Below are 15,257 nucleotides of genomic sequence, written 5' to 3'. Positions count from 1 at the left end.
ACCTATCGGTCTAACTGTTGCATGCAGTTTAGGTGTGGGTTTGTCAAACCCAATATAGATCTATACACAAGTATCACGCTCTCCCTCAAGGAGACTCTGGTTACAATACAGGACTTAATGGTAATTTGAAGTAAATGTCTCACAAAGTCATTAACGGAATTACGTGTTATGAAAACTTGGTACCGTATGGCCGTACCTTGCTTAATGAAAATATCCTTTGTATAAATGTACCCTTTTTAAATGTATGTGTTATGTAATGTATCATAAACTATACCTATTATAGTTTATCAACCAAGGGTAGTACGTGGTAATGTATGCAAACTATATTCAAAATAGTTTATTTAATGTTTGAATGTATCGATTGTACTTTGATTATAATCACTTGTTATTCTTTATATTTTATATGACCAAATCCAGTTGTAAACTGATGTGTGTCTAAATATTAAGATAAAATGTCATATATTGCAGTAACATATAATCACATAAAGATATACACCTTGCTCAACATGTTACAAGGTGAAATGAAATTAACAGCAACTTTTCGTTAAAAACAGTTTCTGTTACCGTTCTTAGAAAATTTATAGAAAAATCATCAAAGCTCTAAATCCAAATCCGCAAATTTTGAGAGTTTGGAATATGAGTCTAGTTTGTTCGTAAATTTTATCATGATTTTTAGTGATCTCTAACAGAGGTGAAAATGTTCATAATCACAGACTGGTCCGGGTTTGCCTCTGAAATGACAGGCAGTTTTGTAAAAATCACCATAAATTGTAGAAAAATCATATGGAGATGTGCAAGTAGCCATTTTAAAGCTAAGAGTTTGAGCTACTTGCAACTGAAACAGTTTTGAAAACTAAAATATTTAAGTTGACCAAAACAGTCCGTGATTAACGTCCATCTTTTCTGATGTAATCTGTTAGGAAAAGTTTAATTGTGTTCTTGATGATTTTACTTGTATTCCCCCCCTTAAAACTTAAGAAAACATGTAAATGTATGGGTATGAACTCACCTTATGTGGTTTCAGTAGATGAAAGTGAGAGAGAGGAAGTGTTCAACCCAAGAACACTAAGAAGATGTCTTGACGACTCGAGAATCTAACACCGAATAAGATGGAACTTGTGTAAGATATCAATGATTTGAGTAGAATGGAGTTTAATAATTATGTGAATGATGAAGATACTTACTAATTGAAGAAAGAAATCCCTGGAGAAAGCCTTGAAGTTCTTGAAGTTGAGAGAAAAGATGAGAGAATTTTGGAGAGTGTTCTTGGTTGCTAAGTGTAGAATGAAAGAGTTTTATGGAGAATGAGGAGAGAGGATCAATCCTCCAGCTCTTAGAACATGGGAAGAGCTGGAGATTGGCTGTAAAGGTCCACTAAGGAGACAAAGGGTAGTGGGAAAGAATGGCTAATCATAGAGTGAGGTGGTGGTGGTTTGCTTTTGCCATAAATTAAGGAAAAGCAAATATTCCCTCAATAATTAGTTCAATCACCAATTCTTTTAATATATTTTATAAAAACCCTGGAGATTTATATATTTTGGGGCCTTAGTTTATAAAATAAAGTTTTGGGTGAAAATCTCACGTTAAAATAATGAAAAACGGAGTTAAAACGAAGTCGTAGTCGAAAAACCGGTAAAAAGGAGCTGTCTGCGAGGCTTCGGACCTTCGGACCTTCGGACCCTCGCTTCGGACCTTCGGACCCTCGCTTCGGATCAGAGGCCTCGGATGCGAGGCTTCGGATGCGAGGCTTCGGTCCAGAAGCTTAGGTTTCGGATCCTTAAAGCTATTTTACTCGTTTTTACTCCGTTTCAAGCGATTTTTGACCCGGTCAAGGGTCGAGATGACCCAAATGATTACAAAAAGTTAAAGTAACTTTTGAGTGAGATTTGGGAGAGATTTGGGAGAGATTTGGGAGAGATTTCAAATAGAAAGAGATAGAGTGAAAACGATTTAGAGAGGTTTCGTTTGTGCTTAATTTGAGTGTCCAGCTTCACAACGCAAGGTTCGTAAACCCCATTAAACCGTGTTTTAGTGTCTTACACAATCCCGATGATTGTGTAATAGTGTTTTATCGCTTTGGTTCGTTGTTTAGCACTTGTTAAGGCTAAGGAAAATCAAACACATGAACTTTCCAAATGATGATTTCTCATTAAAATAGCGAATTGTATAGTGATTACATAACGTAAACCCTAGCATACAAGGGTTATTGGAGTTGACCGGTTTGACTTGTTGACTTTGAATTGACCGAAATTTGACGGTTGTCACAGGTTAGAGACTCACCTTGCTGAGCAAAGAAATTCTTGTATCTCCAGTTAAGATTGTTGATGGTTGTTGATTGAACTTCCACAATGCCTTCATAAGCCACAATTAGTGTTTCCATCATCTCCTGAGCGGATTCACAGTTCTGAACCAGATGGTACACATGATAAGGAAGAGATTTTGCTATGGATTCCCTTGCCTTAACATCAACTATGATAAGTCTTTTGTCATCATTTTCGTATCTAGTCTTTGGCTTTTGTTTCATGGGACCAGAAGGAACATTGTTAACCATAAGTTGATACATGGGAACCTATGGACCATTACTGACGATGTTGAGCATTTCAAATTCCATGGTTTCAAGAACAACCATAGCCTTTGATATCCATATTGCAAACATCGAAAGGAGGGATATTTTTTATAGCAGACGACTTTGGATTATTAGAGGAATACATGATAACTTAAATGTATCGTAAACCTGCTCTGATACCAATTGAAGGTTCGTATTGATCAGATACATTCAAGTACAAATGATGAAGAACAAACAAACAAAACAAAGAGTAAACAAAAACAGAAGAACAAGGATGATCACAAATATGTTTTCACTAAGAAAAGGTTCTCACAAAGAGAACATTCGCACAAATCCAGGAACCAAGCTCTATTAGGCTTTAACCCTAATAGTATACTATATACGATTACAGAAACGGAGATCCCACTATTTTAGGGATATATTCTAATCTATGTGAAGTCTTATCCTAATCACTAAGTTTATAGATCAGATATTTATTATATAATTATAGAGTATATGTACCTAATATACAAACTCTCAGTCAAGTATACAAAACAATCACTAAGATCATGAGGATCACATTGTCGTTGATGAAGCTGTTACTGGCCCTGGCAATGACACTGGCGCTGATGGAAAGCATGTTGTGTGTTAGACACATCAGATCATAAGGCGTGGCCTTACATGAATCAATTCCGTTTGAGAAGGAATAAGAGTCTCCGATAAAAATCGAATTTGTAATTTGAAGGTTAGGACTAAATATCCAGAAGAGAATGAAGAGTGGTGGCAAGTTTGAGCACTAGCAGGAGCTAACAAGTCCAAGACCTTGCTGAGGAAGGCATAAGAGATACGATTATACCTTAGGATGCAAAATTGACTTGTGGGTCATCATCTAACCCTGTTTTACTAATGATTCCAGGACGTAATCATCCTAAGGGGGAGATAACTGTAACACCCGCCGATTTGGGCTAGACACATAAGATATAATAAGTAATAGTTATTCGTATGCGAGCGAAAAATAGATGATTTTACTAGAAGATTATTTCGGAAAAATAAGTTTAACCAAAATTATAGTAGATGTGACAAGGATTCCGTACATATAAAGAGCTCTGAAATCTGACTTCGTATGAAGAAGTTATGCTTCTTCGTATGAAGAAGTTTTTCTTAACAATCCACTGATTATAATTTTGATTTCTGTGCTAACAAAATTACGCTGAAACTTGGAAAAATCATAACTTCCTCATATGAAGTCAGATTTGGACGTTCTCTATATGCACACTCTCGGTTGTATGATTGCACCTCTAATGGAGTCACAAACACCCAATGCAAAGGATGAGAGGAGAGACAAGGAAATTTCGGCCAGGGTTCTACAAAGAAGCATGGGGCCAAAATTCCTAGGGTTTGAGGGTTTATATATGGCTAGGTTGCTTAGTCTTGAAGCTAGACACGAATAAGGAACCCCTAGTTCTTATCTTAAGCCCAAAGCAACCCGTGGACCTCCTTAACGAGCCCTTGGACGAAATCTTATGGATTTACCCATAAATTTAGTCCACTCCACTCCATGAAATCCTAAGCCCAATTTCACAACTATCAATGATTTGCAAAACAACCCCTCCATTATTAATCAGTCCTTTTTTAATCCCAAAATTAATATCAAAATAATTTCTGATTAAATACCAATTAATAATATGATTTCCAAATAATATATTAATCTTGTAATATAGTAATAAAATCATTGTGAGTACCAATTTATTATTTCAAATAGATAATCCTACTCTCTCCACTAGTCATCCTCTCAAGTTGCATGAGTGAAGGCAACCCAAAAGGACCATGCTACATATCAAATCAAGTACATACCAATTATAGTTATGGGCTTGGACACCAAATCCAACATGATAAACATATGATTTTGCTAGAAGATTAATTATGATAAATAATCTTAACCAAAGTTATAGTAGATGTGACAAGGATTTCATACCTTTAAAGAACTCTGAAATCTAACTTCGTATGAAGAAGTTATGCTTCTTCAAAATTTTGTGATTTGACCGACATGGCTGTGCACATCGTAAAAAAGTGAATCAGAGTTAAGTTGCTTATTACCCTAAGTTATCTAAAATAAAGTCGTAATAATCATAAAAGCAAGAGCGTGCATATAGAGAATGTCTAAATCTGAGTTGGTATGAGGAAGTTATGATTTTTCAAAGTTTCAGTGCAGCAATGCGAATATAGAAATCGAAATTCAAATTGGTTGATTGTTAGTCGAAACAATCTAAACAAGAGTTGAAGATCTGATGAGTATGAGCCCATCTATATAAAGACAGTCGAGAACGAAGTTCGTATGTAGGGGGTTATGAATTTTACATGGAATTTAATAGCCCAAGCCTTCTAAAAATAATAAATTAAAAATAAAGTGAGAAATAGCCGACGGAGTCTAAATGAAACTTGTAGTACTCGTTGATAGCTACATGTGGATATAAGGAACGTCGAAAATAGAGCTCGTATGAGAAATATATGAGTTTTTTAACTTTTTTAAAATGCACAACGCGCAGCTTAGCGTGGCATTCACACCTTCTAAAAGCAAAATCATGGACCACAACATGCATGACCCACAGCGGAAGGAGAGACGACAACCTCACTAGATGTGACACGCCCCTCCTAAACAACTATAAATACTCCGAAAATTTCACTCTTCCTCACAACTTTCTCAAATATCTTTCTTTTTCTATCAAGAAAATTTCCTACTCTTGATACCCAACTTTAGGAGTTTTTAGGAGCTAGTAGTGAGGCTAAGGATCACCAAAGATCCTGATAAAAGAGACCTTTAAGTTTTAGAGTTGTGCCCGTGCACTTTTTCCCATTTTTTGCTAAAGTTTATGTAAGTTAAGCTACACTTAATTTATTTCAAGTGTAGCTTGTATTTATGTTCATAGTCGTTATTTTGAACGTATAAATAAGATTATCAGTAATTCCAAGTTGTTATAATGATTGATCTACTCACAGGAATGATGTCTATAATGGATTTAGTGAGATGTTTAAAGTGGGATTTCTAAATGTATACCAAACGGACCCTACGTACGATATGATCCTACCTGGTTGTTCCTTACTTGGTAGATCTAGATATGGACACTAGGATTAGTGAGTAACCTAGACTATCATTAGTCGCAAGGAATGTAAGACTAAGGCTTAGTGACATTTGTACCTAGGTCACATCAAAGGAAACACCAAGGTGTTAGCCGAAGAACTGCTAAATTCCCCAGTCATCCACTTATAACAAGTGAGTGCGTAGTTATTTTCATCTTACACATAGATGTGAAGTATCTAGATAATTAAGTGCTATATGTACCTATTATCTATGGTCAAGACCTTTTGTGTTAGATGAAACTATATGATATTATTTTATTGAATTATATATTTATTTTCATACTTATATTGGGTAATGAAGGGTGACGAGAGATGAAAATAATAATGAGAGGTCATGCCTTTTATATTACTACTGTACTAGTGATATTGCCATATTTATACACATATTTAGGTATTAGTTTAATACATTTAAGCTATATTTTGGTGAAATACAAAGATATTTGGTATTTGTAATGTTAAATTATATTTTGCAGCAAAAAAGGACATTATGAAGGAAAAGGAGCTGAAATTGAAAAGTGTTGGATACTTGGAGGATTGGAGATGAAACTAGGAAATGAAAGATGAAGAAATCGTGCAAAAAGAAGTTCCCACGAAGCAAAGATTCGATACCATGGTGTGGCATTCATAAGATTCTCGATTTATGCATTAATCCATATTCACGATGTGACGCGATACCTTTCACGTCGTGACCATGTGTCAAGTCCAGAATCTTCTGCAGCAAAGCACAAATTACTTAGCGCTTATAGGATTATGATGACTCCCACAACGTGGCACCTATTTCCCACATCATGGTGACCAAATTTTAGAAAGTATATACATACCAATCACTAGGTCGAAAGACAGAATGCTAGAGGAGAGAGCTGCGATTAGAGAGCGAAAATAACCTTCTAATAACCCTAGGAAGGCAGAAGAACATTGGAGATCAAGAGATTAAGAGATTGGAGCAAGAGTTCACATAAATCATTCAGTTTGCTCAGATTTAATCATGTATAGCTTAGTTTCCTATGTGTTTATGTGTTTTTCTTCTACAATCATGAGCTAAATCTTTAGACTTTCATTTAGTAATGATGAACCCTAATACTATATGTTAGTTTCTCTTTTTATGGATTTATCAAAGTTGGCTTAGCTTGTGCTTGATATATTAATGCCTAGTATGTTAAAATTTTGAGTCTTTGATGCTTAGTTTCCAGGTTTGTGTAGTTGAATGATCAATTTGACTGCATTAACTAGAATTCCTAGTTGTTTATAAATCTTAAATTGCTAAAGCTAGTGATTAGCCAAATCCTAGATTAGGTAATAAGGATAGTTGCTTTAAATGCGTTGGAGAACATAATTAGATCATAATTTATGTTTTGGTTATTTGTTTAGATCATAGATACTTAATATTAGATTTATCATACATAGCCCAATAAACTTCATAATCAGTTTAGTGTCACTTATGTAAGACCATTACATAGTAGTTCATAAAATTGGTGAAAACCTCATGAGATTGGAAAAAGACTTCTAATAACATTTATATTTGTAATGTAACGTCCCATTTTCACAACCAAATTTTTTTGTTTCATTAAGGTAAAACTATGTATTATAAATCCGTATTAAGAAAACTGTTTGTTCCAAATTACATTTGTTGAAAATCAGAGTACTATAATAACACAAAATTTTCATTGTTGCTGATGAATGTGTACAGTCACGCCTTCACCTTCCTACGATAACTGATGGTACTTAAAAACAATAACAGCTGGGTAAGCACGAAGCTTAGTGAATTCCCCTAAAATACCGCACACAACAGAACATATACAAACATGCATACAGGGCCCATAGTCATCGGACTGGAATGCCCCAGGTTTGTTGGCCTGCCGCCTCAACCCAACCACTCTTCAATAGCCTCTGTGCTTACGGCTAACAGCCGACCCACACCTGCTATCTTGGCCTACAACACACAATAAGAACGCCTCAACCTCATCCACCACCATATGTCGACATATAAACAATCAAGGATCAAGTAGGCACATAATACATGCAATTATCAATCATACAACTCACCACCACCTACCAGACCCCTCACAACACACTGCTCCATTACCAGTTAATCTCCATGGAATGTGTAACCATAAGTAACTAGAGGTGAGATATCCACCCGAACAGATGATCCTAATTTAGAGCCACAACCAAACAACGAACATAAAAGAAAGCCTAGATCAAGAGTTCTCAGGCTATCGTACATGAGTACATACAACCCATAGGACACTCCACTAGACGATAACTAGCCTACTGGTACTCTAACCAACATATCACTACTGTTGCATCCTAACACACAAGGATATGTATATAAATCTAGCAGATCGTTGCAGCACAACAACATCCTATACACAAGGATACATAACCAACACTCCAAGGAATGCATAATCATATGTACCGAGAGGTGAGATAGACACCCAGACAGATGATCTCACTCTAGAGCCACAACCAGACAAGGAACTTGCAAGAAATCCTAGATCAAGAGTCCTCAGTCTATCCTACATGACTACATACAATCCCTAGGGCATCCCTCTACAAAAATGATAACCAAAACTAGTGGGCCGACATTGGTGCCTTCGACCCATGGGTAAAGTGAGGAAAACACACCTGAAACGAAGAGCCCATAAACACTACGATGCGCTTCCCTTTCTATACTGCTTGCTCGCACGACCCTTCTAGCACCAAAACATGGAAGAAACTTAATCAAGAGCCCAAATCCTTCAATTTTGATCCAAAGTCAAACTGGTCAAAAAGTCAACGATCAACGGTCAATGAAATTCAACTGTCAACTGCCCCTCGCGACATGACCATCTACGACTCACGTCGTGAGCCACTAAGGGGAAAAATAATCAAGACTATTGATCTTCACGATGTGACATGCATAGCCTCACGTCGTGAAATCAGTCTTCTTAACATCCTTAATCCATTAAGCCACTAATCCATCTTCTCTAGAAGGCTTCCTAACATCCCAAGAACCAAAAAAAAATATTGGTTTAAGGTCTTGCATGTCCAATGCAAGACTTGAGCTCAAACTAGGGAATTTATGAAGAAAAGAAGGTCAAAACCTCAAGCATGAGCTCAAACATCATCCAAACTTCAGATCATCACATATAGTCACCAATAGGCTCTAAGGACCCATAAAGTTGCTGACTTTATGGAATCCCAACACTCTAACTCAACTATCCATGGTCAAACATGCATAAAACCTTAGATCTAGCAATAAGGAATCATAAAGCTTGGATCTTGATTACTCACAAAGGTCCAGAGATGTTGCTAAAAGGTGAAAATGAAGCTTCCAAGCTGAATCTATATTCCAATGGTGATCGCTTCTTCTTCAAGCCACCAAAACACCACCAAAAGCTCAAGAATCTGAAGGAGAGGTTAGGGTTAGGGTTTTTCTATGTTTGAGGATGAAGGAGGCTGTTAAGGAGCCCTAAAATGAAGTTTATGGGGTTTAAATATGAAGGGAACCCTGAAAGATCATGGGCTTGGGCTGCAGTGCATCTCACATCGTGATCACTAATGTCTCATCTCGTCTCAATTTAAATCAACAATTTCATTTACTCACTTGTCACGTCACGGCCTCTCTATGGTCACGTTGTGACACTTGGTTTTACCTAAAAACCATGCCTTTGACTCCTTGAAGCCCTAAACCGATCCATTTTAGAAACAGGGTGTTAGAGTTCTCTCCCACTTAAATTAGATTCCGTCCTCGAAATCATTTCTTGCTTCTACTGTAAAGCTAACCCCCTTGTGGGTCCTTTGAACCTGACTCCTCCAGCACAAATTGAGATCGATTGAACGCCAACACCTGCAACCGTTGACATCCAAGGTTCCAAAACCAGGCTCATAAGCCAATTCAAGCAGAGACTCTAGTGGTCTGAAACACAACTATTGTGATATTTTTTGAATATTCGATCACCTCCCACCACCTCTGTAGACTTTAATGAGAAACAAGCGACTTGACAAACAACAATTCCACACAACATCCTTAAACCACAAGAAAAGAATCCACTTCTCAATCCATGACCTCACAACCTTCAGGTACTCTGAACCTCCCCATTTGACACCCACGCAAATCAAAACTCCCGGACGTGATCTAACCAAATTCTCTTGGCCTTGCACCGCCCATCAAACATCCGAAATAGAAACTACATCCTATATCATAGCTGCCAATCTCACACATTGACGCATTAGTGAGAAATCCTTACAAAACCCTACAAACAAGGCTAAACCAACCTTTGTATCAACTATGTTGAATGAAATCCGCAGATGTGATCGGTCCTAGACTTTCTCGGATAGCGCCATGCTTATGAACAATGAATCCTGGAATTTTCGGTCGACCGTTGCTATGCTAACCCCGCATATAAATGCACCAACACAAGGAAAACCGATGATCACATACTAAACTAGACCATGTGTCTACTTGGCTCTAACAACCCTACTCTGCTATCGACTGACAACACTCAGGCTTACCCCTAAGTCGCTAACCACTAACATCACTCGGACCTACCCGCAATCCACTAACCAATAACAACACTCAGGCTTACCCACGATCCACTAACCAATATCAACACTCAAGCTTACCCCCTATCCACTAACGAGTAATAGCACTCACAGCCTAACATAACCCACATCACCCTCAACAAGACTTAACTAACCCTACTAGGCCTTTGGGTCGTGACTCAGATGTAACGCCCGGGTTTCGGGGCTAAGCATTTTAGACGATGTAACAGTCTAGGTCATCTATTGTAACTCTTTTAATGTAATAAAGATGAAATATTTGAGTATTTTGTGAATTATGTGAATTTATGTGCTTATTATTTAATTATAAATGTCTAATTAATAAAGAATAAAAATAAGCGTCAAAATTAAAGTATGAGATAAGCCCGATATCTCTACATAAAGTTGTAGTGGTCGAAACAAGGATTCCGGAGATATAAAGAACGCCGAAATCCGAGTTATAACGAAGAAGTTATGACCCGTCGAAGTTTCGTGATGGAACCGGCACGATACCGGGAAGTGTAAATAGTGAATTTACGATAGAGCGAGTTTTAGCCTTAGCGATCTAAAAGAAAGTCGTAGAAAACGTTAAACCGAGAGCGTCCATAAAAAGAACGCCCAAATCTGACTTCGTATGAGGAAGTTATGATTTTTCGAAGTTTCGGCTTAGCAGTGTACAGCCCGAAGTTCGAATATTAGATCAAGCGGTTTTTAGCCGACACGACCTAAATGAGAATCGAAGATCTCGTTAATAGTAGCATAACGATAAAAAGACAGACGAAACGGACGTCGGATGAAGAAGTTATGAATTTTTAACGGACCAATCATGTCCCGGCCTGTTAAAAATATAACTTTTAAAATAAAATCAAAATTAGCCGACGGAGTCTAAACGAAAGTTGTAGAGTACGTTCCCGCCTACGCGTGGATATGAAGAACGTCGAAAATGGAGCTCGTATGCGAAAGTTATGAATTTTAGAAGTCGGAATGTCAATCTGCGAGATATGATGACGTGGCAAGATCCTAGCTGTTGCTTTCTCCCCACGGTCTCGCTTCGGATGAAGGACACGTCGCCTCGCTTCGCTCTATGCCCCGCGTCCGAGGTTAGGTACGCCCAGCGTACCTCGATCTTATCCGGGTCCGATGCAAGTGCGAGACAGCTGGATCCGAGCTGGGCCTTATCCGAAGACTACGCCCCGCGTAGCCAAGGACTACGCCCAGCGTACGTCCGAGGCTCGCGGCTATAAATACCTGCAAGGGCTGCCGAGCAAATCACACCAATTCTCTTTCTCTCTCTAGTTTCTTTCTCTCTCTAGCTCTCCAAACCACCCCGAAACCCTAGGAAAAATCCCTAACACCCAAAGGAAGCCCCGAGGCTCCCGGAGTCCCGAGAAAAAGGGTCTTTCGGTTCGGAAACGCTGCTCCAAGCAAAGCCCGGTTTTTTCTTTAAAATCCGCTGTAAGTGAGCTACGCCTACGCAATTTTTAATATAACTTTTAAATAAATATAGTAATGTTATTAGGTCCTTAAAATAATTATTTGGGCTATTATTATGAGTTATATTGGGTGTTATTTAACGCTTATATAATAATAATAATAGCTAGACTATTAATTAGTCGCGGTTAACGTTAAAACTAAACTCTAGTGGTATTGATACTAGGTTTTGGTCAACGAAAAATTGTTTTGAGATAACGAAGTGTTGTTCGAGTACCGAGTCACCACCTAATCAGGTGAGTGCATAGTTACTTTCATCTTACACATAGATATGAAGTATTTTATATAAATTACGTGCTATGTGTGCTTATTATCTGTATACTTGTTATCTATGCTGGATGAACGATTTTGATACATGTTTTAAATGATTTAAACTGTATATGTATTTTATATCTACAAAAATGTTGGGGTAAAACATGGGTAGATGTAATAGACAATGTGTGATAAAATGATGAGAGGCCTCGATGTTGTTGTTGTTGATTCTGTCATCTAGCGGAGTATGGATGACGACCACGGACTCTTCTAGATGGTCCAGTGGAACGCTAGCAGGCTCGCAACCTGTAGGTGTTTGTGAACGATGTGTTCACCGGTGTACTCCATACCCCTCATGGTTGCCTTTAGGACATTTATTGCTGAGGAACCCCCCCCCCCCCCCCCCCCTTAGCAATAATGTCCATCCCGATGATGATCCTTAGGCTAGGTCCCTTATGACAGGTGTTTAGGGACTTAAAGTGAGGATAACGGGAACGGGTAATTGGGTTATTGGTGGTTGATGAAATTAATAAACTTATTTATTGTGGGTTGAAAACCCAATGTGCTCACCAGGCTCCCAAGCCTGACCCACTCAGTTTCTTGTATTACAGGTAGTGGTGCACGAGCATAGATATGATGTTTGGGATGAGAGATTACGGATATAGGCCTGTAGATATGAATAAATGTAGTAAGGCTTATTTTCTACTGTTTATGCTTTTGATCTGTATCGAACATGACATCCCGAGGTTTTTAATGAAATACATTTCTATGGAAATGCTTTGATAAATCTTTATCATATTTTATTTTGGGAACAAATTCCGCAACACTTTTATTTAAAATGTTACTCTGATTTTTAAACAAAGCATAAACAAAATCAGTCTTTTCTGGCCGTGAAAATGGGGATGTCACATCAGACTTCCAAGCCCTAATAAAAAAGGAACATGAAAGGAATCCCTGCTCACAACCCTCAACCTGGGATCCTAACACCCTAGAGTCTAAAAGGCGAACACGCCCTTCGATTATTATCATAACTAAACTAAGATGACTCAAAGGGAATTTTAACAACTGGATATGAACCCGATGCAAAATCAGAAGATTAAGTAATTACGCAAAAGTCTTGAAATGAAGAAATTTGGTTGCGAAATGAACCTTGGCATAAGGCATTCCTGTTGTGAGATCTCCACTCTACCCACTTGGAATCTGCTAGACTCTAACAACTTCAACAATCCTTCAATTCCCAGGCCAATGTGAATTCTACTACTTGATCCCAACCACTGATATCCAGATACACAGGAGAATCTGAACTCACAACAACATTCACCAACTCTAACATCCATGCAAAAACTTCAAGAATAAAGGCCAATCCATTCATAATAAGAAATTACATATAAGCAGATCTGAATAAGATGATTTCATGCAACTGATCATTCAAGATTACAACTGAATTCAAAACATAAAATTACAGATGAGTACCAACACTACAGTAACCGACTAAATAGAAGAACTGATGACTCAAACGTCGGTCTCTGGAACTCCGGTCGTCCCATAACATCCGTCAGGTAACTGCCAAGCTAGGGGTGTAGGGTCTGGTACCGCACCGAAGACGAGAAAAGGACAACAAGCTCTGATGTGGCCCTCTTGGACGCAATGGAAGAAAACCTGCATACTCCGCCTCCAATCCCTACCGAAATGACCTTCCTTTCCATACCTCCGACATATAAAATATCAGCACCTTCCATCATGAAACTTCCTGCACTTTTCACACTCAGAACTCCTCCCCTCAACTGGTCCCGAACTCGAGTCGGTGGACTTGAAACTCTTGGTCTTCGACTGATACTGCCCTGAAGTTGTCATCTCCTCCTTCCTCTGAATCTCCAACTCAATCTCCCTCCTCCTGGCGCTTAACTACAAATCGGTCAAGCTCTGATACGGTTGACTTGATACAAACTCTCAAATCTATGTCTTGAGCAGACTCAAGCATTGCAACATCTGCAACTGCTCTGAAGCGACATACTCTAGGCAAAAAATAAATCTCTTTGTAAACATCTTGGTGATCTTCATCACCGACTCAATCGTCTGCTTGAGCGACAAGTACTTCTATTCCAGTCGCTCTTGATCCACAAGAGGAACATACTCCACTCAGAACAGAACCAAAAACTACTCCCAAGTCACTGTCGCTCGCTCTACATGTGAAAATCCCTGGGTCACAAACTCCCACCAATCCTTCGCAACCTGACAAAGAAGATTAAGCACAAATTTCACCTTCTGGTCTTCGGGACACGAACACGTGTAGAAACATCCTTCCACATCATATATCCATCTCAGAGCAATAATCGGGTCCTTGTCGCCTATGAACTCCGGAGGTTTCGTATAACTGAACTCCAGGTACTACATCACCCCGCCTCTCTAAAGTCCTACAATGGTGACGGCTGTTGTGGCTATGGCAACAGCTGCCTGCATGATGGCGACATAGCACTGGTTAAACTCCTCGATCAACGCGATCTTAACTGACCCAAAAAACTCCGGAATCGCCTCCCTGATCTCCAAGTCCACTACGGCGGCAATGATCTTGTGGATCTCCTCATCACTCAAACTTGCCCTTTTGGTGCCACTTGCACCTAGTCCTGAACCTCTAATGACCACCATACTAAAAATATACAAAGGAAGGATCATAAATCAAAATGTAGTGCTCAACATACTAGGCCACCCTCCTATTAGTTCCTTAGTAGCCTCAAGGTTCCTCCTAAATCTCATACGGATCCTATGCTTTCAGTAGTACGGACCTATACTACCTTCCACACATATCTGTAGTCGATTCGTAATTCACCCTAAGGTGCTAAGTCAGTGCACTAGACAACTCCTAGGTGTGCTAATACCCACATGCTTCTACGAGCCATCACTAACTTCCTAGGCACTCCTCGTAGGATCGTCCTCGCTCCGGCACTGTTGGTTGCTTTGTGCATGCTTGTTGTACACAATACGGGTTCAGATAGACTGTCGAATAATTGGCTCTACCCTAAGTCCACAACCAAACAAAGAACATGAAATGAGGCCAAGTCAATCATTCTAAGGCTATTTAATCCAGACCGTATACAACTATACAACATACACTTAGCAATTACACAATCAAATAGCATTTAACAAGTAATTCCCTATACTATAAGGCATCACTGAAATCAGGCATTACTATCCAACAGTTCACAAAAGAACCTTAACATATCTACTAGCATGCTCTTCTAACAATTCACATATCATCAAATTTAAATTTCAACATATATAACAAGTATGAGTATTTTGGGAATCACTCTCC

The sequence above is a fragment of the Lactuca virosa genome, chromosome 4 (assembly GCF_052849685.1).
Source record: "Lactuca virosa cultivar CGN04683 chromosome 4, Lactuca_virosa_CGN04683_v6, whole genome shotgun sequence".
Classification (NCBI taxonomy): Eukaryota; Viridiplantae; Streptophyta; class Magnoliopsida; order Asterales; family Asteraceae; genus Lactuca; species Lactuca virosa.
This window is presented reverse-complemented; position numbering follows the sequence as displayed.